The sequence below is a fragment of the Triticum dicoccoides genome, chromosome 6A (genome assembly GCF_002162155.2).
Source record: "Triticum dicoccoides isolate Atlit2015 ecotype Zavitan chromosome 6A, WEW_v2.0, whole genome shotgun sequence".
Lineage (NCBI taxonomy): Eukaryota > Viridiplantae > Streptophyta > Magnoliopsida > Poales > Poaceae > Triticum > Triticum dicoccoides.
The window spans coordinates 252,158,422-252,166,921 of record NC_041390.1 but is presented as its reverse complement, the minus strand read 5'-3'; positions in this window follow the sequence as shown (position 1 = coordinate 252,166,921).

Below are 8,500 nucleotides of genomic sequence, written 5' to 3'. Positions count from 1 at the left end.
CGGCCTCCTGGCGTCACCAGGAGCACGGTGACGCGTGCGGGAGCGGCTGGCTCGGCCTCTGGCCACGGTGACGCCATGGCCAGTGGTGATGAGGTCTCGGGCGCGGCAGCTGAGCTAGCTAGGCGGGGCAAACAAGCACGGGGAGGAGGGGAGAACAAAGTAGAGCTCACGGGGAGACCGTAGACGTCGTCAGCGAGCTCAGGGATGCGCTGAGGTCGACGGTGCGGCGATGGGGATCCACGGCGGCCGGAGATGAAGACGACGGTGATGGAGGCGCTCCAGGGCCTCCTGAGGCACGTGGCTCGAGGGAGAGGTAGACGCAGACGTGGCGGAGCTTGCAGACACGGAGAGAGGGCGAGGGGGAGTCGGTGGCTACGGCAACGGCGAGCGGCAGCGACGGCAGCGCTCGAGCGGGTCGAGAGAGAGGGATCCAGGGGAGTAGGGAGAGTGAGAGAGAGTGAGAGAGGTGCGGGGCAGTGCGTGGCGTCGCGCGGGGCATCCAAGCGACGAGGAGGAGGACAGGCAGGCAGGTGCCGTGGCGCGCGAAGCGCGCACGCACACCGGGCACACGCCTCGCCTACTGGCGCGAGGTGGAGGACGGTGCGGTGGCCAGTGGGCTGGGCCAGCACAGTTGGGCCGGCACAGGGCCAGGCCGCAGGTGGCCCATGTAAGCATTTTTCCATTTTGTTTTCTTTTCTATTTTCTGACATTTGTTTCTGATTTAGTAAAAATACTAAATCATTTTATTTAATTCTGTCAAATTTTGCAGGGACCTAAGGAATTAATCCAAAGCCCCTCACCAAAATTCAGAATTATTGGAAAATATTTTGTATATATAAAAATATTTATCCAACGCAAATAAATACTGGATTAATTCCAAATGCCCAAAATAATTACTTATGAGCTCCTAAAAATATTGGTTTGAATTTTACCTCTGCCCAATATTTTCAGAGAGAGACATGAACATTTTCTTGGACCCTTTTGGAGCAATTTTTATCTAGGGCATTTCCAGAAATGATTTCTGAGGGTTTTACAAATCCCCATTTCAAATTTAAATGAAATTTAAACATGATGCACACATGACTAGCTAGCCTAGGTCATACCAGAACTAGGGATGTGACACAAGGGGAGGGAGACACCAAGCGAAGATGAGGACGAACCTCGCCAGCAAAGCACTGGGGGACAGAAAAAATTCCCACCAGAGGTTAAAACAGTAAACATGATCCACGTGACGAAGAGGAGAAGCAAACATGAACTCCAAGACATATACGCCGTAGAGCCTGTCACCCCTAAGTTCAACCCCTGGTTGGCCTGCCCGATCACTTTTGATCACAGGGATCACCCGACAAGCATCCGGCATGAAGGATTGGCTGCCTTGGTGTTAGAACCAATAATAAACGGATATCATCTCACACGAGTCCTTATGGACAACGGCAGTGGTCTAAATCTGATATATCAGGACACAGTCGGCAAAATGGGGATAGACCCGACAAAAATCAGCCACAGTAATACTACCTTGAAGGGAGTAATACCAGGCCCAGAGGCCCGCTCCATGGGCTCTCTAATACTAGAGGTTGTATTTGGTTCACCCGACAACTACCGAATTGAGAAGCTAGACTTCGACATTGCTCCATTCCGAAGTGGCTATCAAGCACTACTCAGAAGAACAACTTTCGCTCGTTTTAATGCGGTGCCACATTACGCTTTTCTTAAGCTTAAGATGCCTGGTCCACGTGGCACCATCACAGTTAGTGGAAATATTGAGCATTCTCTATTGAGCATTCTCTACGCGCGGAAGAACGTGCAGCGGCTTTAACAGCCGAGCACTAGACGACCTCACCAACCAGAATAAGTGATAGGTCGTCAAGACCACGGACACGGTTAGACGAGTCCGGCGCATCACTAGATATACCCAAGATTGGTTTGATGGTTAAACCCTCATAGACAGTACCAGCGGCTTCCCGCGTGTAATCAGGGCTAGTTCGGCTCAACTTGACTTATCTTGAATTTTAATGGTTTATCGAGAATAACCAATTTTTTTGGCAGGACAACTTTCACCTAAGTTCTTCTCTTTTACAGATGACAATCGTGTTTTACCCATCCAGGACACAGCACAATGGACACACAAGCGCAGACGTGCAGCAGGGACCCGCTCAAAGTTTTTTTTTCAGATTAAGACCCTGCGTAAACCTTTTTTACTGTCTCTTGTTGTTCACATCCTTTATAATTCAATAAAACATTGTTTTTACAATGGGAATACATGTCACTAGAACATAATATTCTTCGCGCACTGAGCCTCTATTGAACGAGCGCCTTCAAGGACTTCTTCAAAGTAGTGCTCGGTAGATACTCGGCCTACAGCCGAACTCTGGGTTGCAATAGCGGTGGCCTCCATCTCTGCCCAGTATGTCTTGACACGGAGAAGTGTCATACGTGCACTCTCTATGAACGCTGACCTCTTCATAGTGTCGATGTGCGGCACAACACCAAGGAACTGTTGCACTAAACTAAAATAACTATTCGGCCTTGGCCCTTCCGGCCACAGATGATCCACACCAGACCTCATGGCAAGCCCGGACAACCTATGGAGCTCGACCCATTCGGCCATTCGCTCATTTAGCAACAGTGGACGCATTGGAACATGGAACTGTGACCAGAATAGCTTTTCCACTTCACGATCTTTTTGATCCTTGAAGTACTCGGCCGCATCAGCAGCACTTGCTGCCAAATCCACGTATGCGTTTGCAGAACTCCATAGTTGATCAAGAGGGGCATACTTTGGATCTCCGAACTTCGTCCACAACAAAAGGGCTTCCCAGCCGCGATATCTCCAGCTTGACGTAGCTCCTCCTCCGCCGCTCTGATTTTAGAGCGGGCTTCCTTGGCTTCTACCATGGCCTTCTCCAGGTCCGCCGCCTTCGCCCAACTTTTTTTTCAAGAAGATGGTAACGGTTGGCGGCATCTTTCAACTCAACGGCCATCTTGGCTATTTTTTCCTTACTTTGGCAATGCACAGCCTGTTCGGCCCTCAGCTCTTCGACCGCCTTTAGAGCGGCCGCATCACTATTCCTGGCTTGTTCCTGGGCTCGGGCAAGTTCTGCCCGAAGGGTCTCCACGGTGGCAGCTCCATCTGCAGTCACACCATATTAAAGATACTAGCATCATGCTCCTCTTACTATGTGTTGATCACCGGAGAAATCACATACCCTGTGCCTCGTCGAGCCGCTTGTTGACAAGCACGATGTTGGCATCTGCCGCATCAAGTTGCCGCTTTAGCTCGGCAAAGTCACCAGTCCGGCTAGCCACCGGACCTGCAGCCACCTGCACATGAAGGCGGCCTGATTATTACCTGGGACTATGATCCTCTGTTTGCCGCCGTTCTCGACGGCAACCAGAGTCTCAGGGGCTACTATCTGCATAGGGCACACCTAACGTGTGCAGTACTGTCAAAAACATACACTATTTCACGTACCTCAAAGCCTTTTAGCAGACTCATAAATGCTTCATGCAACCCGCTTTTGGTGGATGAAATCCTCTCAATCACCATACCCATTAGCGTATGATGCGCTTCTGAGATGGCCGCTTGCTCCAGAAGATCCTTCAATGCATTCGATCGCACACCGGACGGTTCCAGACTCTTTCTGTTGCTCTCTTTAGGAGCCGAATACTGAGGACTTCGGGTAGCTGAAGGATTACCCTCTGGCCTTGGCGGATCAGAGAAACCCTCGGGACGACACTTCAGGGTCGTCCACCTCATGAGGCTGGGTGGCATGGGGAGGGTTTCTCTCTCCATCATCTCCGGAAGAAGATCCCCCGAAGATGAACTCTGTCGAGAAGGGCTACGACCCGAACTACAAGATATATGCTTCGGTTATTGTCTTTAGAGGTAATGTAGGATATTTTTACTATCAAGTACTTTTTGTTTACTTACAGCTCGATAGAGGGATGATCCCCTTGCGGGCACTATGCGGCAAGAGCACTCTCCGAGGAAGGACCCTCTGGCGAAGATTTCTTCCCCCGTTTGGAAACCTTTGTTTCCGGGTCTTCAGAGGTGGTCCTCTTCCTTCCTTGGGGAGAGGGAATTTCAGATTCTTCTCCCTAGTTATCCTCCTTTGCGGAGGCGCTAATTCCCCTGGTTTGGATGAATAATGAGTGAGGCCTGCTACTAGCCTCTTTATTCCCCCCTTTATCTTCCCCTGAGGGCGCCTGATAAGGCGACGACTCAAGCATTCTGGCTAGTACTGGATCGACCAAGCCTTCGGGAAGGGGGGCCGAACACCTGATCAACTTTGCCTTTGTTACCCAGTCCTTGTCAAAGAGCGACTTTTTAGAATGATGTTATGATGAATAAAAAGACAGCATGTTGGGACACGGAATTACTTACTTGGGTATCTAGGCGATTGCAGCTCAGACCCGCATCCTCGGTGGTGTCCGGACACCTTATTTGTGGTCCGAAGAACAATTTGTACATCTCTTCGAGCGGCATGCCATGTAAGTGCTGAATAGTTCGCGGTCCTTCCGGGTTGAATTCCCACATATGGAGTGGTCGACGTTTGCAATGCTGGACTCTACGAACTAGCATGACTTGCATTACCGTGACCAGGCTGACATCTCTCTTGAGGAGATCTCGGATGTGAGTCTGCAATATCGGCACATCATTTACTGGCCCCTTGTTGATCCATGACGTCAGTTGTGGTGGGGGGCCCGAGCGAAAGGTAGGGGTGGCTACCCACTTGGCACTCTGGGAAGCTGTGATATAAAACCACTCCTGCTGCCATAAACTGGACACCTCTGGGAAGGAACCCTCTGGCCATGGAACATCAGTGCTTTTGCTCATTACGGCACTTCCGCACTCTGCGTGTCGCCCCTCGATCATCTTCGGCTTCACATTGAAGGTCTTGAGCCACAGGCCGAAGTGTGGGGTAATGCGGAGGAAGGCCTCACACACGACGATGAACGGCGAGATGTGAAGGAGGGAATCCGGGGCCAGGTCATGGAAATCCAGCCCATAATAGAACATGAGCCCCCTAACAAAGGGATCCAGAGCGAGGCGTAGCCCTCGGAGGAAGTGAGAGATGAATACAACGCTCTCGCCGGGTTCGGGAGTGGGAATGACCTCCCCTCGAGCACGCAGCCTGTGCCAGATTTCGCCGGTCAAATGCCTGGCCTCTCTTAGCTTCTTGATGTCTTCCTCTGTGACAGAGGAAGGCATCCACCGACCTTGAAGGTTGGATCCGGACATGGTTGAAGTTCCGAAGCGCCTGACCTGAGCCTTGGGTGTTGGAACTCGAGGTGGGCGAAGGATTCGATTGAGTACGAGAGGGAAAAAAGGACAGGCCTTGGCCTCTTTATAAAGAGGGTGAATATCAAGCGTCCTCCTCGTGGCCATTTGGGACTTGCCTAAAATCGAGGAGTCATACCAACGGGCAAGATTGGGTTACCCACACCCGTATTGATGAGAATCTTGTAATAAGGGGGACACGATCTCTGCTTTGACAAGACGTGTCAAGAAAACCACCTCGCGATATGTGCAGTGCTAGTTGAGAAAAACGGTTCGAATAATGACCGGGCCATGGCATGATGTCATGTTGCTAAACGTGTCAGCATATTAGATTTGTGGAAATATTATTCTCTATACGGTGGTATGTGGAACTTGTTTTGCAGAGCCGGACACTATCCTTGTGTTCAAAATCTTCTATGGAGTATTTGGAGGAAGAACCTGCCTTGCAATGCCGAAGACAAATCTGCGCGCCAGACTCATCGTCATTGAAGCCTGGTTCAGGGGCTACTGAGGGAGTCCTGGATTAGGGGGTCTCCAGACAGCCGAACTATATCCTTTGGCCGGATTGTTGGACTATGAAGATACAAGATTGAAGACTTCGTCCCGTGTCCGGATGGGACTCTCCTTGGCGTGGAAGGCAAGCTTGGCAATATGGATATGTAGATCTCCTTCCTTGTAACCGACTCTGTGTAACCCTAGCCCCCTCCGGTGTCTATATAGACCGGAGGGTTTAGTCCATAGGACAACATACAATCATACCATAGGCTAGCTTCTAGGGTTTAGCCTCTACGATCTCGTGGTAGATCAACTCTTGTAATACTCATATTGTCAAGATCAATCAAGCAGGACGTAGGGTATTACCTCCATCGAGAGGGCCTGAACCTGGGTAAACATCGTGTCCCCCGCCTCCTGTTACCATCCGCCTTAGACGCACAGTTCGGGACCCCCTACCCGTGATCCGCCGATTTTGACACCGACAATTGTCCAATGGGAATTACATTTTGTATTACTCATGTAACCTAAAAAGTCTATCGCACAGCCTTGTAACTTCTTACTCCATTTCTAAATTTGTACTAGTACTCTATACGTATATTGCGCTACTCATACTATGTAGTGACCCAACGTCAGATGGTCAAGTCCCTGTGCTTCAGTGTCACCCTTGGATCGGTAATGCTGACACACACAGTACTCGAAGGATTTATAACAGAGTAGCAATCACACCCTTATTACATCGAATGTCTTAAAACAGAACTTACTACAATAAATATGGCTTAAGGCCATCTAATCAAGATAACAGCAGAAGGCTTGGAAGATAAAGCGAGTCCATCAACTCCAACGGCATAGTTGAGTGCACGACAAATGACCTAGCGCACCTTACTCTTCATCTGAAAAGTCTGCAACATGATGTGTTGCAACCCGAAACGGGTCAGCACATGGAATATGCTGGCAATGTAACACAGTAGAGTAAAGAATAGATAAATGCTACCACTACATGCATATATGGCTGGTGGAGGCTCTATGGTTACAATGTTTTGCAAAAAGCCAATTTTTCCTTACAACAAAGGAATATATTTTATTTAACTATCATGGTAGTTGAAACATTGAGAAGGTTCCTCCAACTCAATCCCAATAAACATCCCAACAAATTAATTTAGAGTGATGAGATCAAATCAATAATTCAAGTACCAGATACTCAAGATGTCCATAACCGGGGACATGGCTAACCATGATTAGTTTATACACTGTGCAGAGGTTTGCACACTTTTCCCCACAAGACTCGATCTCCTTCGTTGGATTTCTCACACTACAGGGTGTTTGAGAAACGGATGACCGAGGCACAGTCTTTCAGAAGCATTAACTCTTTACTCTGGGTGGACAGTTACACCTACTTTCCCCTACATCTGCTAGCCCAACACTGAAAGAGGTCGCACAACATACTCAACTGTGCCAGAGCCCATAATGTCTTGTGGCTTCACACGGAAGTTTCTAGCATGAATAATCTTATGATCCCTTTGAGCCTGGGTGGCGGACCGTAGGGTGATCACATGGGTACTCTAGGATATCCTTGGACAACACTGGATTCTCCACGTGCCCACAAGCAATCCACCCAGATGTATACTAAAGTTGCCACCTTAAGTTGAACCATTAATTTACAACTCACATCTGTCATGGATACTCTCAAACCCAAACCACGTCTACGAGCATAGCACGGCAATAAGCATAATGTAGAAGTAACTCCCATGGGTTTGATAATAAAACAGGTAATAGGTTCTACCTCATCATCTACTTCCCAGACCCACATGTTAAGAGATCCTACTCATGCAATGTGTGAGGGTTTAACTAATGCATAAAAACTGGGTAATAAAGGGGTATGATCAAAGTGTTACTTGCCTTGCTAACAATCTGCAAATCCTAAAGACTCGTAGTAGCATGCTTCACACTCCAAGAATTCTATCGCAAACAAACAATACCATACATAAGCACTCAAGAAAAGATGCACGGGTAAAACTTAAGTAAGTTCAACTGAAGAACTCCGGTTTGCAAAAACAATCAAATCAAACGGAGCAACGAAACTCAAACTACGAAAAAACAAGATCTGAGTACTAATATGGACTGAAGTCAAATTTTGCAGTACCAAAATCTTGTTCAAGTTGGTTAAACAGAAAGAGGGCTTCGAGACGAAGATCTTGGCGCTTGTTTCACCTGATTTGGATAAACAAGCGAAAAGATACATTAAAACGAAGATTAGGGCACAAATCGCGATCGAAAATAATCGCGGAAAAACGCTGGAAAATAAAACGAGATGAAGAGGCTAATGAACAAACGTTTGTTGTCTGCGGCTAACTGACGAACAACGTTCGTTAAAATGAACGTACGGACGAACGTCTGCTATTTAACTAAACTGAAGAAAAATGAACAAACCCGAGCTAATAAAAAATGATCTAGGGTTTTTTTTGGAAAAAAAAAAGAAAACCGGGGTTAACCGAAGAAAACCGACCGGTCAACGGTCAATGGCAGCGGCTCGGCGAGATCCGGCGACGGCGGGCGGCGGCGAGACGGCGGCGGCGCGGCTAGGCTTTCGAGGGCGCGGGGTTAGCGGCGCGACTTGGGCCTTCAGGGGTCGAGGGCTGCGGCTTATAAAGCCCCCGGCCGGAGGTCTCCAGCTCGGGCACAACCCGATAGGTCAGTGAATTTTTTTAAATAAATCTTGACGCAGAA